The sequence below is a fragment of the Ailuropoda melanoleuca genome, chromosome 3 (genome assembly GCF_002007445.2).
Source record: "Ailuropoda melanoleuca isolate Jingjing chromosome 3, ASM200744v2, whole genome shotgun sequence".
Lineage (NCBI taxonomy): Eukaryota > Metazoa > Chordata > Mammalia > Carnivora > Ursidae > Ailuropoda > Ailuropoda melanoleuca.
Genome location: NC_048220.1, coordinates 122,478,302 through 122,497,833, shown reverse-complemented (window position 1 = coordinate 122,497,833; position 19,532 = coordinate 122,478,302). Strand labels below are relative to the sequence as shown.

At 38.0% G+C, this 19,532-nt stretch overlaps 1 protein-coding gene across 1 annotated transcript in view; it reads right to left on the bottom strand.

Annotated features, from left to right (window-relative positions):
* The window catches only part of GOLPH3 (golgi phosphoprotein 3), a 58,478-nt gene that overhangs the window by 18,701 nt on the left and 20,245 nt on the right, over window positions 1-19,532 (bottom strand). The window lies entirely within an intron of this gene.

Below are 19,532 nucleotides of genomic sequence, written 5' to 3'. Positions count from 1 at the left end.
AAATTATAATTATTATACATTACTAATCTAGATTTTTCAGGTGTTTATTGTCTTTTCACCACTAATCCTTACATGCAGATAAATAACTTTGGAAGTCAGAGGTTTAAAAAGATAATGTCTATCACTCTTCATTAAAGTTACATGCTTAAAAGGCTCTTGCAGATTCCAAGGACCTGGGCTTATTCAGTTAACCCCTAATGAGAGCGGTTTATCATCAGTATGTATGGGCAAGTTTAAAAAGCTCAGGAAAAACAATCTAGCCCAATGTGGCCTCATAGAGAATTAAAACATCATTCATTCAATGCTTTTTAGTATAAAAACACAAAGCTAATTATGAAAGAATGTATCAGGAAATTTATGTGATGGCCCATGCCTAAAGTTCTGAATAATAAGCACTGTAAAGTTATCAGATGCACACACCTCCCTGCCCCCCAAGAGAAATTTAAGGGCAACATCCAAGATGGAAGAACAACCAGACACAATGAGACTGATGGACATCCAGAGATCTGAGAGATACTCAAATCAACCGGATAAAGTCTGGACACTTCTTCAGTGAATAATTGGGAGTTTTTCAAACTATGAAGCCATGAACTCTGCCATCTACCAATTTAAAATATCCAACTCAGGGAAAAGCAGAACTTGGTTCTCAGAACAAGGTAACATATAATCTTGGTAGGAGGGAGAGCAGGCCAAGCGATTCTGTGAAGAACATTCTGCGAAAAACAGACAGCCTAGGATTAGGGAGAGGCCTAGCCCCTTGATTCTATCACTCTCTCAAGGTCAATGTTGGTACTTTGCCTGGTCACAGTGGTCAGCCTGTGTATCTGAAGATGACTGACTGACCGCCAAGGTCCATGGGATTCCACTACTGACACGGGGACTTAAATTAGCATAATGAAGCTACCACTACTGAGGGAAAAGGCTTTAGGAAAGCAAGAATTTAGATTAAGGGAGCCACAAAGGGATAAACAAAATAGGGGTTTAAAGAGGCCAATTTAAATATGAGGCAGGGGAAGCAGAAACTGACTGGGTTTGGGAGAATAATTTTAAACTTAACAAATGGTAGGGGTCTGATTAAGACTGCCACAGGGAGCCTGCTTCTCCCTCTCCCTCTGCCCCTTCCCCTGCTTGTACTCTCTCAAATAAATGAATAAAATCTTTTAAAGTAAGACTGCCAGAGGTTTAATGAAGTGGTTAGTGAGACCAGTAAGTTACAGAGGTTAGGTAAAATCCATGGCTTGTGTACCCATGCCAATTACAGTCCTGAGAAGCCTGGGAATAGATTCCACATGAAATCGAAGTTATAGATGTCTGGCTTCTACTGACCTGGACATAGAACTGGAGCTCCCAGGTAAGCCTTTACAAACGGTAAACAACAGAACACACCTCGTGAAGCAGTAATACATGTGGACAGTACCACACCCTGTCTCTGCCTACAAGCCTGGAAATTCTGGATGAACAGTACTGAAAAGACCACATTTGCTAGCAGAGGATGAAGTATGTCTCAACCTCAACTGCTCCCAAAGTAATGGTATACCCAGAGAGGTTAGCAAAATGGAGTCTTTAATAACAGACTTTAAAGATCTACATTTAAGTGAATAGCTTTTGGGCATTACCACTAAAAGACATACAGTGAAACAGAATTAAATTCACATGGGAAAGCTGACAAATGAGCATGGACAGTTCTGTAGCAAAACATGATCAGGAATTACCAGGTTGGGGGAGGGAAGAGAGAGAGAGGAGGAGGAATACTAAAAAAGTCAAGATTAATTTTAAAAATTTGAATGGTATAACTGGATCAGATGACAATGCCATCCCTGAAATTAAGTATATCAGAGGAAAAGCAGTAGACTGTACATAAGTCAAGTGAATCTGGCTGTGACGTAGACTAGAAAGATTCTGCAGTGAATTCATGCCCCAACACATGTACGACAGACCAGCAGTGGTGACAAAATTACTCAAAGTTAAAGTGCTAAGGAGCCCTTTAATCTTTTCATTTCTAATGCTAATCTTAAAACTACACCATATCAATCCCAAAACATACATTTTAAAAGCTTACAGTCTCTATATGGATGATGAATATTAACTAAATCTATTTTGGTAAGCATTACACAATATTCAGAAATCAAACCATCAGGCATGCTCTACAACTTAGATTTACACAGCGATGTATTTGCCATTTTTCTCAATAAAACTGGGGGGGGGAGTTAAGTATCTCTAAAATTGGGATGCATTTCAATATAAGATTGTACCTTAAAGGAAATGTCATATTATAGCTATTGAGCTAACCTAAACCCATGGAAGAGAGAACAGACATGTGGCATAGGCCCCACACGTCTAGAGCAGTGTAGTGATGAATTAGGGTCCAACATGTCAGTTACACGGAGTACTTCAATACTTGGTACAAGACTGGATAACCATATCCAGGCATGCCACCAATCTACCTACCTACCTTGTAAAAAGATTTTATAAGGGCAGGTCAAAAGCAACCACTGCCTAAAGGATATTGTCCTCAGGCAAACCATTACCCCCTGACACAAATTACAAGAACCTGTAGTCCAGTTAGGATAGTTATATAGTCAGGGCATGCTGAGTTTGTGCACCCATAATAATTTACTTCATCTGTTAAGCAGAGCAAGCCAGGCACATTAAGAATAACAGTTAAAACAGGTGAGGAAGACCTGGCAATTTAAAGCAGTTTATGATTTGGCTCAAAAGGAACAACTATATACATTTGTAACCACTATATACATTTGCAACCACGCTGTGAGAAGGTAAAGCAGCCCCGATAATGATTATGTATTCAATGACACCACAAAGCTCTTGCACTTGGAAGTCAATAATCATTTCAGATCCCTAAATGGGTCTGAGATGCTACCACCAGCAATGGAATATTTTCATGCCTGTGGTGGGTCTAAGGATAGGTACTCAAAGTTCAGGGTCACACTAAGGGAGGCCCACCGGCCAGATAATCCACCTACTGATGAAGCAGCAGAAGCTGCACTAAGAACACCAGCAGCCACAGGACCTTGAGGATGCCCCCCACTCACTGTGGAAGCAACAAATGGGGGTTAGAAGACCACAAGAAAACCACTTTGGGGCCCTACAAGTTTGTGACGAGAAATCAGTTCCAATATTTTCAGACATAAGGATGGGAGAGGCAGAGATATTCCAAGCCGAGATACCCCACAAAATCCAGAGAAACATGACTTCATTAGGTTCATGGGTCCAAAACAAGAGGGGACATACAAGCATAAAGGATGCATTAAGACCCCAATGTCATACTCATGAGCTGGGATACTAGAAAATCGAAAACGGGAACATTTAAAGATATCATGTGCAGCTCACAAGGCCTCCAACAAAACTAAGAAAAGAACACAAGAGACGAGGAATCCAAGGGCCCTGGAAACTAACTCAAAGCACCTCTACTTGAATAATAATAATAATAAATAATAACCAGATAAGTAGAAATTTTCCCAAAGGGATGTAGGCTAAATTAATTAATTACAGAGTCCTACTTCAATCAATCTTTTGTTGTTCAGAGTCCCTGGAATCACAGACTCACTCAGACAAATGGCCAAACTTTAGGGCAGACCTCCTGAGGCTGTGGAACAGAAACTGAGATAAATTACCTATATCATATAGTACACCATTCAGAAGCAAGGAGCCACGAAGAATGAATGGTACAATAACAAATGAGGCAATGATCTCGGGGACATGCTCTGCAGACACAATTCTTCCTTTGGTGGCAGTTCTAAGGTCTAAATTTAGAGGACAGAGACCACAAAAAGCCCAACAATGGTACATGTCTAAGCAACAACCTCCAACCCAGTTTTTTCTCAGTCATAAGATGATATTTATTTGGATCTCTATTTGCTTGATTGCCTTTATTTCTCTCAAGTGGCTCAATTTGAATGGGGGGGAAAAGGTGTTGTTTTATTGGGACCCTAAAAATGCAAACACTGAGTTCTCACCATTTGAGTTACAAGCTCCAGAAGTGCTTAATGAGAAGCTTTTTGTTAAGAATCAAGCCCATAGGGGCACGTGGGTGCTCAGTCGGTTAAGCGTCTATCTTCCGTACCATGTTGAATTCTGGGGTGATCAATGTTTTTTAGAAATAGCTTTCTAAACAGATTTTCCTCAGCAAAAGAAAATGTCAGGTTACCAAAACATTTGGTGTTTACTACCAAACCCAATACAAAAGTTGTACAAGTGAGACCTCTCTTGGTTCACATACACCCGATTTCGAAACTTTGCCCTCTTCTTCAGATTCTACAGAAAGGGGTGACTGTGTCCTGTCACATCTATTTGGACCAGGAAGGGCAAATCAAAAGTTTCCTTCCTGGAATCTAACTTGGGGAGCACAGTCTGGGTCAGTCACATGTTTGGGCATGGGCACTGACATATGAGTTCTGACTGTGTGACTTGCAAAGCCACCGGCCATTTTGTCCAAACACAGTTTGAGAATGAAGGTAAACAGAAAGGAAAACAGAAGGGAAAAAAAAAAAAAAAGGAAACCGAAGAGATGTGCAGAACAGAAATGAGAGAACACGCAATGTTGAGGTAAACCGAGACATACAGAAACAGACATACAGAGACAGACACAAATATAGAATAGCATCCTTACATCAGAACCTTCCTATGTGTTTGGGCTGTACTCCTGAACACCTGCATCTCCTTATCTTAAACTACTTTGAAGGGATTTTTGTTCTAGCAAGCAAGTAACTTCTAATAAAGCTAAAAGGTATTTAATGAATTGACTATGTATCTGACAAAGGTCTCTAAGTATAGAAACTACAGCTAAAAGATTTACATAGGCCAACAAATATTGTGCATGGCTAAAAAATTCAAATTTGCATCCACTTAACTAGTCTGTTATGACGATAAGGGCATCTGCTTATTTCATAAATAAACAGCAGTCCAATCCACCCGTATTATCATTTGTAAGAGAGCAAATTAGGCTTATTAATGAAACAAATGCCACTTACAATTTAAGTGCCACATTCCAACTAATCTCATCTAATTAGAAGCAAATTAAATCCTGATATCCCCAACCTTATGAAAGTAAAAAACACACATACACGTTAAAAAAAAAAAAAGACACACATTAAAGAAATATTTACAAACAGACAAATTCAAATTGAGGGACATTCTACTAAGTAACTGTTAAGAACTAAAGGAAATCATATCTAAAGAATTAAAGGAAAGAATGACAATGACTCAAGAAAGAAAATGATTCATCAAATACAGAATCTCAGGAAAGAGATGAAAATTTTGTAGTTAGAATTAGTAAGTGAAATGATAAATTCACTAGAAGAGCTCAACAGATTTGAAATGCAAGAGAATCAAGGAACTTGATTTTGAAGAACAGCAAGAAAAAAGAAGAAAGAGGAATGTCAAGTATACTTCAATTAAAAAAAAGAAGAGAAAAGAAAATGAAGAAAGCCTCAGAGACTAAGGTCTTCAAAACTCCCAGAATAGGAGTAAAAGGAGCTGGGAGTAAAAGGAGTCTCAAAAAGAGAGAAGGCAGAAAAAGTAAAGCTGAAAATTTCCCGAACTGGGAAAATATTCATCTAAGATCCAGATGCTCAACAAACTCCAAACTGAATGAACATAAAGAGATCGTCAACCTAGAAACGTCAAACTGTTGAGAAAAATCTTGAAGGCAGCAAGACAAAACAATTTATCACATATAAAGGAACAACACAATCAGCAGTTAACTTCTTACTGCAAACTGTGGAGACTGGAGATTAGAAGGCACTGAGATAACATACTTGAAGTGCTGAAAGAAAAACTACTATCAACCAAGAATCTATACTCAGCACAATTATCCTTCAAATATGAATGTGAAACAAAGAATGAGTCTTTTGCTGGCAGATCAACCTGATAAGAAATTAACCAAAGTCCTGCTGCTAAAAGTCAGATGATATTTCAAATCTATACAGAAGATAAAAAGGTAAATTTTAAAAACTGTGTTTACCATCAGAGAAACTCAAATCAAAACCACAATGAGATACCATCTTACACCAGTTATAATAGCCAAAATTAACAAGACAGGAAACAACAAGTGTTGGTGAGGATGCGGAGAAAGGGGAACCCTCTTACACTGCTGGTGGGAATGCAAGCTGGTACAGCCACTCTGGAAAACAGTATGGAGGCTCCTCAAAAAGTTAAAAACAGAGCTACCCCATGACCCAGCGATTGCACTACTATATATTTGCTCCAAAAATACAGAGGTAGTGAAAAGAAGGGGCACATGCACCCCAATGTTCATAACAGCAATGTCCACAACAGCCAAACTGTGGAAGGGCATCCTGCCCTTCAAAAGATGAATAGATAAAGAAGATATGGTTCCTATATACAATGGAGTATTAATTCAGCCATGAGAAACGATGAATACCCACCATTCGCACTGACATGGATGGAACTGGAGGCGATTATGCTAAGTGAAGTCAGTCAAGCAGAGAAAGACAATTATCATATGGTTTCACCCATATGTGGAACATAAGGAATAGAGTGGAGGACCACAGGGCAAGGGAGGGAAAACGGGATGGGAAGAAATCAGAGAGGGAGACAAACCATGAGAGACTCTGGACTCCAGGAACCAAACTGAGGGTTTACAGAAGGGAGGAGGGTGGGGGAGAGTTGGGGTAATCAGATGGTGGGTATTAAGGCAGGCGCATGTTGTGATGAGCACTGGGTTTTATATGCAACTAATGAATTGTTGAACACTACATCAAAAACTTATGATNAGGGTGGGGGAGAGTTGGGGTAATCAGATGGTGGGTATTAAGGCAGGTGCATGTTGTGATGAGCACTGGGTTTTATATGCAACTAATGAATTGTTGAACACTACATCAAAAACTTATGATGAACTATATGCTGGCTAACTGAACATAATAAAAAACTAAAATAAAATAAATAAAAAACTGTGTTTTCTTTTTCCTTTTAAAAACTTATTTAAAAGCAAACGTTGCGGGGCGCCTGGGTGGCACAGCGGTTAAGCGTCTGCCTTCGGCTCAGGGTGTGATCCCGGCGTTGTGGGATCGAGCCCCACATCAGGCTCCTCTGCTATGAGCCTGCTTCTTCCTCTCACTCCCCCTGCTTGTGTTCTCTCTCTCGCTGGCTGTCTCTATCTCTGTTGAATAAATAAATAAAATCTTTAAAAAAATAAAAATAAAATAAATAAAATAAAAGCAAACGTTGCATAAAAATAAGTACAAAACACTACTGTTAGGGTTTTAACATAAATTTGTAGTATTTCTGACAATAATGTACATTAAGAAAAAAATGCACAAAAGGAGTAAATAAAACTATATTGAAATTTCTGTTATCTTGCTGGAATTACATGAGTATTAATTTGAAGAATGTGATAAAGACATATGTTGTAATTTCTAAAGTAACTATTTAGAAAAAGACTTGAATTAATATAGGAAAGAAGAAGGAAGAAGGGAGGAAATTTAAATGGTATAATTATAATTTTCTATTTAACACAAAAGGAGGCAGTAAAGGAGGATTAGAGGAACCAAAAGGATTATTTGATATAAAAAACAAAGAGCATAGTGGCTGGCGTAAACTGAACTCTACCAATAATTACATAATTGTGAATAGGTTAAATACTCCAATCAAAGATAGAAGATTGGGGTGCCTGGGTGGCTCAGCTGGTTAAGCATCTGACTCTTAAGCGTCTGAATCTGGTCATATTTCACGGTGGTAAGATGGAGCCCCGAGTCAGGCTCTGCACTTGGCAGAGTCCGCTTCAGATTCTCTCTTCCGCTCCTTCCCCTTCTACCTCTCCCCTCACTCACACACAGCACACACTCTCTCTAAAATACATAAATAAAATCTTTAAAAAAAAAAAAAAGGATAGAAGATTGTTGGGGCCTCCAGGGGGCTCTGTCAGTTGAGCATCAGACTCTTGGTTTCCACTCAGGTCATGGTCTCACGGGTTGTGGGATGGGGAGGAGGTCTGCTTGAGGATTCTCTCTCCCTGCCCTCTCCCCACTCAAGCATATGAGCATGCACTCTCTCTCCCTCAAATAAATAAATGTTTAAAAAAAATTTAAAAAGATAGGGGAGCCTAGGTGGCTCAGTCAGTTGAGCATCTGCCTTTGGCGCAGGTCATGGTCTCAGGGTCCTGGGATCGAGCCCCGCGTCAGGCTCTTTGCTCAGCAGTGGGTCTGCTCTACCTCTCCCTCTGTGATCTCTCTTGCTCTCTCTCAAATAAATAAATAAAATCTAAAAATAAATCAATAAAAATAAATGAATTTTTTAAAAAAGATAAAAGGCTGTAAGACTCGATAAAAGACCTAACCATATGCTGTCTACAAAAGACAGTTTAAATTCCAAAATACAAACAGGTTTACAAGAATGAAAAGAACATGCAAACAGGAATCAAAAGAAAACTGGAACAGTATGTTGAAAGACAAAGTAGACTTCAGAGTAAAGAAAAGTAAGAGGAGCAAAGGGGGACATTTTTATATGATAAAGAAGTTAACCATCAGGAAGATACAACAATTATAAACAAACATATACATACCTAACAACAGAATCCCAAAATACATGAAGAAAAACTGACAAGAGAAATAAACAATACAGTAACAGTAATTGACTACATTGACAATAACTGACAGAACTAGACGAAAAACAAAGATACAAAACTGAACACTATCAACCATGTTAACTTAAATGGCATTTATAAAACTCTCCAATAAACAACAGTAAAATATATACGATTTTCAAGCACACCTGGAATATTTTCCAAGATGGACCATATGGTAGCCCACAAAACAATGAATTTAAAAGGACTGAAATCATATGAAGAATGTTTTACTCCAAAGGAATTAAATTAGAAATCAACAGAATGAAATCTGGGAAATCTCCATTTGGAAATTAATCTACGACTTCTAAATAATCCACTGGTCAAAGAAATCACAAAAAAATTAGGAAATATTTTGAACTCAATGAAAATAAAAACAAAATATCAAACTCTATGGGAAACAGCTAAAGTAGTGTTTAGAAATAAATTTACATCTCTATTACATACCTGTATTACAAAAGAAGAAAGGTCTCAAATCAACAACCTAATCTCCCACCTTAAGAAACTAGAAAAAGAACAAACTAAATCCCAATCAATCAAAGGGAAGGAAATAATGAAGATTAGTACAGAAACCAATGAAAGGCAAAATATAAAAATGGGAGGTAGGGGATCCATGAAGACAAAAGTTATTTCTTTAAAAAAAAAAATCAAGGTTAAAACAGGGGAAAGGAGGAGAGCAAGAAAGGCAAAGAGAGGAAAGAGATATGCAAATTACCAAAGTCAAAAACAAAACCAGGGACACCACTTCCAAACCTACAGAAATGTAAAGGACTACAAGGGAACACTATAAACAGCTGTATGCCAACTAAACAACTCAGATGCAATGTTAATTCCTGGAAAAACAAAATTACCAAACCAACTAAAAAAGAAATAAAAATCAGAATAAACCCATAACCAGAAACAGAATTAGGTAATAAAAATCATTTCACAAAGAATGTCATTGAGACGTAGAAAGAACCAGGCTGGACCAGATGTGAGAAACCTGAATACCAGCCCTGGCCACAAGGAAAACTTTCTACAGGATTTGAAGCAGGTCAATTAATACCCTCTCTGTGTCTCCATTTTCTCATCTACACCATGAAAGAGACAGACTTCAAACATTCTACAAGTATGATACTAATCAATTAAGAATTCCCTAAGTGGGTATGTGATTTAGGGCAAAACCAGATACATGATCCTGTTAATTTCCAAAAAAGCATTTGCAAGTCAATCATCAAGGGTATTCTAAAAACTTTTTTTTTTTAAGATTTTATTTATTATTTGAGAGAGAGAGAGCATGAGCAGGGTGGAGGGGAGAGGGAGAAGCAAACTCCCTGATAAGCAGGGAGCCTGATGCAGGACTTGATCCCAGCACCCTGAGATCATGACATGAGCTGAAGGCAGACAATTAACCAACTGAGCCACCCAGGCACCCCTTAAAAACTCTTTAATAGCATATGAAGAACTGAATGAAGAATAAAGTTAATGTATCTCAGGAGAGATAAGCATTTATAACAAGGTACCCGAAAACTGGTGTTTGGCACTGTTATACACAGTCTAGAAGAGGACAAGAAAAATTGTAAGTTTTCATTTGACAATGTGATCTTCTTAAAATGTCAAACTGGTAAGAAAATTTGGGAACATCTTGCAACACTGTTAAGTTACAGAGGCATGGCAAGTTGTACTACATTGAGATTTTAAGAATTCAAATTAGACTCTCAGGTTGATAGGTCCTGGAGTACACAGAAATCTAAAGATCACCACTGTTTCCTAAAAACCATACATCCTGCTACGATGGGTAACTAAAGAGCCCTACAGAAAGTAGCCGATCATCAGAAAGAATATGGGTTAAAAAGCCAAAAAACAGGGGTGCCTGGGTGGCTCCGTCGGGTAAGTGTCCAACTCTTCATTTAGGCTCAGGTCATTATCTCGGGGTCATGGGATCAAACTCCGTGTCAGGCTCTGCACTCAGTGCAGAGTTTGCCTGTCCCCGTCCCCCCTCCCCCTGCTTGTGCTCAATCGTGCTCTATCACTCTTGCTCTCTCTCTCTTTCAAATAAATAAAATCTTTAAAAAAAAAAAAAAAGCCAAAACCAAAATAGATTGCAAAAAAATTAGTTATCCTATCCTTGTACAGAAGCAGCCTCTAGGATAGCCCCCAATAACCCCCGCCTCTTCATATCCATACCGTCATCAATCCCCTCCCTTGTGAACATAGGCTGGACTTGCGTCTAACACAGTACAACAAATACCATGGTATGTCACATCAGAGGTTAGTTACAAATACACTGTGGGCTTCCATCTTGGGCCTCCTTCCCTTGCTCTGCCAGCTGCCATGTTTTGAGCTGTCCTACATAGACAGTCAAGCAAAGACTGAGGCTCTCAGTCCAACAACCTGCAAGAAACAGAATCCTCCTTCAGTTGAGCTTTCAGATGAAACTGAAGCTCTCCCTGGTCAACAACTTCATTGCAATCTCATGAAAGACCTTGAGCCAGAGGCTCTCCGTTAAGGAATGCCCAGATTCCCGATCCACAGAAAACTATGAGATAAAATAGTCTATTGTTTCAAGCTGCTAAATTTTGCTACTGGGTATAAGATAACTAACATAGGGCCTCCCCTAGTATTAGAGAGACAGGAAGAAAGGGAGGTGATGGACAAAGGGTCCGAGTTTCCCGTTGGGGGTAATGAAACTGTTCTAAAATTGATTGTAGTGGCTGCTGCACAACTCTGTGAACATACAAAAAATCCTGAATTGTACACTTTAAGTGGGTGAACTGTATGGCATGTGAATTCTATCTCAATAAAGCTGTTACCAAAAAAGACAACTAACACAACTTGTATATGAAATTACTTCTGAAATCTTACAAGAACTTTTAATTATTTTCAAAGAATTAAGAGTGCAAAAGTTCTTAGCAAAAATAACTAAACTGACCAAGATAAGGACACTGACTTCAGGTTAAGACAGACTTCAAAGATTAGATGAGAATAAGCAAAAAGAGAAAAACTGTTAAACTATCGACTTCTGCAGGTGATTTAACTAGATATCAAAAAAAAAAAAAATACCCAGAAAAACTGAAGAGTATAAATGGAAAAATTCCTATACAGTAAGAGAATTTAGAAAAGAACCTGGACTATAAAATTGACAAACATCAATAAATGCCATACACAAACAATAAAAAGGAAATAATATAAAAAGTTAAAATATAATTTCAAAAACCTCATTTATAATCTTAACCAAAAAAAGAAAATAACTAGGCAAAGCTGTACAAAGAAAGCTTAAAACTTCCCTGCAAGACTTAAAAACAGACCTGGAAGATGGAAAAGGTCTCACTCTTGGATACAGAAACATTATGTTACCAGTTCTTCCTGACTTATAAATTCAATATCATCATAATAAAAATAGCAAGTTTTGTCTTTATCTACAGCTATAAGTAGTTAAAAATAAAGTTCATAAAGATAAATACAAAAGAATAACCAGGAAAACTAGGGAGGAGGGAACAATATGTGAGGAACAGAAATGAAACTACCCCACTAGATAGTAAAACAGATTTAAAGCCTCTTGAAATTAAATGACAGGATACCAATACATGAACAAACAGACCAAAAGAATAAAATACAGGAAGAGACCCAAGAATATACCAAAATCTAATATATGATAAAACTGTAATCTCAAATCAGTATAAGATGGAAAGATGGATATTTTAATTAATAGTACTGGGACAACTGGATAGCCATTTAGAAAAAGAAAACTGGACCCATACTTCATATTATACTTCTAAATAAAGATCCAAATGGATCAGGGACTGAAATATGAAATGAAACAATGTAAATACTAGAAGAAAAAAGAGGTGAATACCTTCGTAACTTGGAGTGGGGAAAAAACTTTGCAGCTATTACTTAAATCAAAAGAAATAAAGAGACTAATAAATCACACAAGTTTTTTAAAGTCTGCATGGCAAAAACCATAAGCAAGTCAAAAAATAAAAGAAAATGTAGGAAGTTTATAACATATCACAGATACAAGGCTAGTATCTCTAACACACAATTCCCAAAAATTAAAGGAAAATAAGGTCAATACTCAATTTTTAAAAAGCAAAAGATATAGGGGCACCTGAGTGGCTCAGTCAGTTAAGCACCTGGCTGCTGATTTCGGCTCAGGTCATGATCTCAGGGTTCTGGGACCGGCCTTGTATCGGGCTCCCTTGCTCATCGGGAAGCCTGCTTCTCCCTCTCCCACTCCCCCTGCTTGTGTTCCCTCTCTCTGTCTCTGTCAAATAAATAAAAATCTTAAAAAAAAAAAAAAAAAGATTCTCTCTCTCTCCCTTTGACCCTCCCCCACCACCACACTCCCTTTCAAAAAAAAAAAGCAAGGGGCAGCACCTAGGTGGTTCAGTCAATTGAGCATCTGCCTTCAGCTCAGGTCATGGTCTTGAGGTTCCAGGATCAAGCCCCACATCAGGGTCCCTGCTCAGCGGGGAGTCTGCTTCTCCTTCTCTTTCTCTGCCCCTCTGCTTGTGCTCTCTCTCAAATAAATAAATAAAATCTTAAAAAAAAAAAGCAAAAGATATAAACAGAAAAATTCACAAAAGAAATGAAAAGGATGTAAACATATGGGAAGATATTTCTGTCATTCATAAGAAAATACACACTTATATTACATAAAAATTCATCAACAAAAAAACAAACAACCAGTTCAAAATACACAAAAAAAGTGTCCATCACCAGATGACTAGATAAGCAAAATATGGTACATATATATACAATGGACCATTATTCAGCTTTATAAAGAAATTCTGATACATGCTATAATATGGACAAACCTGGAGGACATTATTTCACTTAATGTGAAATAAACCAGTCACAAGAAGGCAAACATAATGATTCCACTTACAAGAGGTACCTAGAATAGTCAAATTCATTGACAGAAAGCAGAATGGTGGTTGCCCGGGGCAGGTGGGTGGGGGAATGGGAAGTTATTTAAAGGGAACAGAGTTTTAGTATGTGATGATGTAGTTCTTCTGAGCTGGATGGTGGTGATGGTTGCATAACGAGAATGTCCTCATGCCAGTGAACAATACACTTAAAAATGCTTAAAATAGTAAATTTCATGCTGTGTATATTTTACCACAATTTTTAAAACTACAGAAGACTGCTTACCTATCAAGACTGGCAAAAATCCAGTAATATGACAACATACTGTGTTTAACAAAGATGAGAACAATAAGCACTCTTACACACTATGACGGGAATGCAAAGCTGACACCACTCCTACCGAAGGGAATTTGGAAATCTAGAAAAATCATATGTACCCTTTAACTAGACAATTCTACTTCTAGGAATCTACTGTGAAAAAAATTCATAAATATGAAACAATATCTGCATACAGTTATTAAATGTAACATTATTTGAAGTTGAGAAAGCTTGGAACACCCCATAAATCCATCAGTAAGGGACTTGATGAATACAGAAAGATATACACATAATAAAATACTACGGAGCCCTGAGAGACCTCTATATAATGATAAAAATAATCTTCAGGCTATAACATGTAAAAAGGAAGACACCCAACAACACATATAACAGGCTACCTTTCATATATGGAGGAGAGGGGCAAAAATGAATATATATATAACTTTACTAAGAAACACTGGAAAGATAAACCCCAAACTAATTTTTTATTAATTACCAATAGGGGAAGGAAGGAATGAAATAGAAAGAACAAAGGCCACATTTTAAATGTACATCCTCAGTAAAAGTACTACACAGTGAGGCACCTAGGTGGCTCAGTGGGTTAAGCGTCTAACTCTTGATTTTGGCTCAAGTCATGCTCTCAGGGTCGTCAGATCGAGCCCCGCGTCTGGCTCCGCGCTGAGCACAAAGCCTGCTCGGGATTCTCTCCCTCCTTCCCTCTCGGCCCCTCCCAGCTCATGCTGTCTCTCTCGCTCTAAAATTAACGGATTCATTCATTCATTTTTTTTTTAAAGTACTACACAGAAACTTTAGGCTGAAACAGTCAATTAGTAGTAATACTGACATTATTATTATTTTGAAACCATTTTATTAAGATTTATTTATTTGAGAGAGAGAGAGAGAGAGAGACAGAGGGCATGGGGGGTGGGGGGGCAGAGGAGAGGAAGAAGCAGACTCCCTGCTGAGCTCAGCCCAATGGGGTCCCAGGACCCCAAGATCATAACCTGACCCAAAGGCAGACGCTTAACTGACAGAGCCACACAGGTGCCCCTGAAACTTTTTTAATACACAAAGTAAGCCAATACAAATAAGTTAATACTTTAGAAATCAAGATTTTCAATGAGAAAAGGAGATACAACTATAAAATCCAGTGAGTAAAATAAAAATCCACGATGTTAAATTTGAGCCAAAAAATATATAAACTGATTGTTTTCCCCTCCCAAAAAGTGTTTGCTAGCTCTGTCCCCTGAAGGAAATATATTCTAGGGGCGCCCGAGTGGCTCAGTGGGTTAAGTGTCTGCCTTCAGCTCAGGTCACATGATCCTGGAGTCTCGGGATCAAGCCCCACCTCAGGCTCTCTGCTCAGCGGGGGTCTGCATCTCCCTGACACAAAAACCAGATAAAGACACTACCAAAACAAGACAAAAAAAAACCCACTATAGGCCACTATCTCTAATTAACACAGATGTAAAAATCCTCAACAAAATATTAGCAAACCTAACCCAACAATATATTCTAAAAAATCACCACAATCAAGTGGGATTTATTCCCAGGATGGGAACGTGGTTCAATATTTACAAATGGATCGACATGATACAACATCACATTAACAAGTATAAAACCACCATAGTATCAGCTCAACAGATGCAGAAAAAGCATTTGACAAACTATAAAATGCACTCACGATAAAAACTCTCAACAAAGTAGGTTTAGAGAAAACATACCTCAACATAATAAAAGCCACAAATGACAAACTCACGCACGGCTAACATCATACCCAATGGTGAAAAGCCAAAAACCTTTCCTCTAAGTTCAGGAACAAGACAAGGATGTCCGCTCTTGCCATTTTTATTCAAAGTAGTACTGGAAGCCCTAGCCACAGCAGTCAGACAAGAAAAAGAAATAAAAGGCATCCAAACTGCTAAGAAAAAAGTAAAACTGTCACTATTTGCAGATGACATGATACTATAAAAACTCCACCTAAAACCCTAAAAACTCTACCAAAAAATTGTTAGAACATGAAATGAACTTGGTAAAAGCTGCAGGATACAAAGTCAATACACAGAAATCTGCTGTTTCTAACCACTAATAACAAACTATCAGAAAGAGAAATTAAGAAAACAATCTCACTTACAGTTTCATCAAAAAGAATAAAAACACCTAGCAATAAATCTCACCAAGGAGACAAGAGACCTATACGCTGAAAACTGTAAGATACTGATGAAAGAAAGCGAAGACACAAATAAATGGAAAGATACATCATGCTGAAGGACTGGAAAAATTAGTATTATTAAAATATCCACACTACACAAAGATCAACAGATTCAACACAAAATGCCAACAGTATTTTTCACAGTACTAAATGAGCAAAAAATCCTAATAGTTGTATGAAACTACAAAAAGACTGCAACAACCAAAGCAATCTTGAGAAAAAAGAAGGAAGTTGAAGGTATCACAATCCAGATCTCAAACTATACTATAAAGCTATAACTGAAACAGTATGGTACTGGCACATCAAACAATGGAACAGGACTGAGAGCCCAGAAATAAACCCACACTTTTAAGGTCAATTAATAAACAACAAATAAGAGTATACTATGGGTAAAACACAGTCTCTTCAAGAAATGGTTTGGGAAAACTAGACAGTTACATGCACAAAAAAGAAACAGGACTACTTTCTTACACCATACACAAAAATAAACTCAAAATGGATTAAAGATCTAAATGTAAATCCCAAAACCATAAAACTCCTAAAAGAAAATAAAGACAGTAAACTCATAGGCAGCAGCCTTAACAACATTTTTCTGGATATGTCTCTTAAGGCAAGGGAAACAAAAGCAAAAACAAACAATTGGGACTACACCAAACTAAAAAGCTTTTGCACAGCAAAGGAAACCATCATCACTACTGAATGGAAGATATCTGGAAATCATGTATCTAATAAGGGGTTAGTATCTGATAAGGGGTTAATATCCAAAATATAGAAAGAACTCAAACAACATCAAAATAATAACCATAATCTGATTAAAAATGGGCAAAGGGCCTAAAGAGACATCTTTCAAAAGAAGACACCAGATGGCCAACAGATACATGAAAAGGTGCTCAGTATTAGTAATCACCAGGATCACGCAAATCAAAACCATGAGGAGAAATTACATCACACCAGTCAGACTGGCTAGTGTCAAAAAGACAAGACATAACAAGTATTTGGCAAGGATGTGGAGAGAAATGAACCCTCATGCATTATTGGTGAGAATGTAAACTGGTTACAGCCATTCTCAAAAATAGTATGGAGGTTTGTCAAAAAACTAAAAATAGAATCACGATACAATTCAGTAACTCCACTTCAGGATATTTACCTAAAAAGAAGGAAAACATTAATTTGAAAAGATATATGCATCCCTATGTTTACTGCAGCATTATTTACAATAGCCAAGATATGGAAGCAATCTAAGTGTCCAAAGACAGATAGATGATAAAGAAGATATGGTATACATACACAATGAAATATTATTCAGCCATAAAAAAGAATAAAATCTTCCGCTTCACATCATGAATGGGCCTAGAAGGTATGCTAAGTGAAATAAGTCAAAGACAAATACTGTATTTCATTTATGTGTGGAATCTATAAAACAAACCAACAAAAACAACAACAACAACAACAACAAAAAAACAGAAAAAGACTCTCAAAAATAGTGAACAAACTGGTGGTTGTCAGGAGGTTAAGAGGTACAAACTTCCCATGATAAAATAAGTCACAAGGATGAAAAGTACAGCATAGGGTATACAGTCAATAATACTGCAATAACCTTTATGATGACAGATGATAAACATACTTCTCATGGTGAGCACTTTGTATATAATTGTTGAGTCACTATGTTATCCCTGAAACTAATATATGCCAACTATATTTCAATTTTTTATTTCTGAAATTCTTTTTTCCCACTCAAGTGTTTTACCCATTGTCTCCAGGCTAAGAATTCCCACTCCCTAGGAACTTGGATACCAGCCTCAAATCCCAAGAACCTCTGTTAGAACCCAATCCAAGTTGGGGCACCCGGGTGGCTCAGTTGTAAAACATCTGCCTTTGGCTCGGGTCACGATCCCAGGGTCCTGGGATCAAGCCCCACATCAGGCTACCCCTCTTCCTCTGCCTGCTGCTCCCTCTGCTTGTGCTCTGTGTCAAATAAATAAAAATAAAATCTTAAAAAAAAAAAAAAGACCACAGTTCAAGTAATAAATTCAATCTACATCCAATTCTTCCTCAATTTTGTGGGGACTCCAATCCCAAACCTCCCTCCTTCCTTCCTATCAGTCCCCTCCATTTTTACCCTCACCTCCAGCCAGCACACAATCATTTACTGAGCACTCACATGCCAAATATTATTCTAAATACTAAACATGTAGTAACTCATTTATATCTTCAAAACAACCTTCTGAGGTAAGTAGTATTATTATTCCCAATTCAAAAATAGGGAAAATAAACCCAGAATACACTTCAACTACACTCTTGCTAATTTCCTAAATGCATTTTCTATTTTTCTTCCATTGCATTTGCCTAACAAAACTCAATTCCAGATCAATCCAACTGTCCACTTTCTCCTTTTCTGTGCTTCTGAACTGCTAGTGAGGGGGAAAAAATCTTGCAATCTCCGTACAACTGAAACTAAGCCATCAATGATACCCGGCAAATCCTTCTGTGTTTCCCTTGTCAAAGCTCTTATCACTCCCTATGGCTACTATTTCAAAATTTCATTCTCCTCAAATCTCTGAACTTGGCTTATTTTCACATTTATGCTTCTGCTTTATGAAGCAGATGACTTCATAAGAAGTAAATGCCATCTGATAGGAATGGCCTCAACTTCCAGCAATGAACCAAACCAATAAACTCAACTTCGTCCATACTCATTCTTTTGTCTGGTTACAACAGAACTGCCTAAGGCTCACCCTTCCACCCATGCTCTCCCACCTCACACAGTACCTTTCCTCACAACTCCTGTCCTTCAAAAGTATCTTAAACCTCTTACCTAATAGTACTACGTTCCTACTGACATTCAAACACCCTCAAGTTTGCCCACTAGGAGAAAAAGACAGCGTGGACCAGTCCTGCCCTATATCCTGCCCATTCATCAAAAACTCCAAACTACAGTTGACCCCAGTGCCTGGATGACTCAGTCAGTTAAGCGTCTGCCTTCGGCTCAGGTCATGATCCCAGAGTCCTGGGATCCATCCCTGGGTGTCCCGAGTCAGGCTCTCCACTCGGCAGGGAGCCTGCTTCTCCTTCTCCCTCTGCCCCTCTCCCCCTCCCATGTTCGCTCTCTGGCACGTGCACTCTGTCTCTCTCTCTCAAACAAATAAAATCAAACTACAGTCAACCCTTGAACAACATGAGTATGAACAACACAGGTCCACTTATCCACAGGTATTTTTTCAATATAGTATAGCACTGCAAATGTATTTCCTCTTCCTTAGGATTTTAATAACATTTTTTCTCTCTTTTTAAGATTTTATTTATTTATTTAGAAAGGGAGCAAGCGCACAAGCGGGGAGGGGGCAAAAGGAGAGGGAGAAACAGACTCCCCACATACGTACACTTTTTTTTTTTAAGATTTTTAAGTAATCTCTACATCCAACATGGGGCTCGAACTCACAACCCCAAGATCTAGAGTTGCATACTCCACCAACTGAGCCAGCCAGGCGCCCTTTGTCTTATTTATACACTCCTCTTGAGACAGCTCAGTCACTCTCACTTGTTTAAAAATGG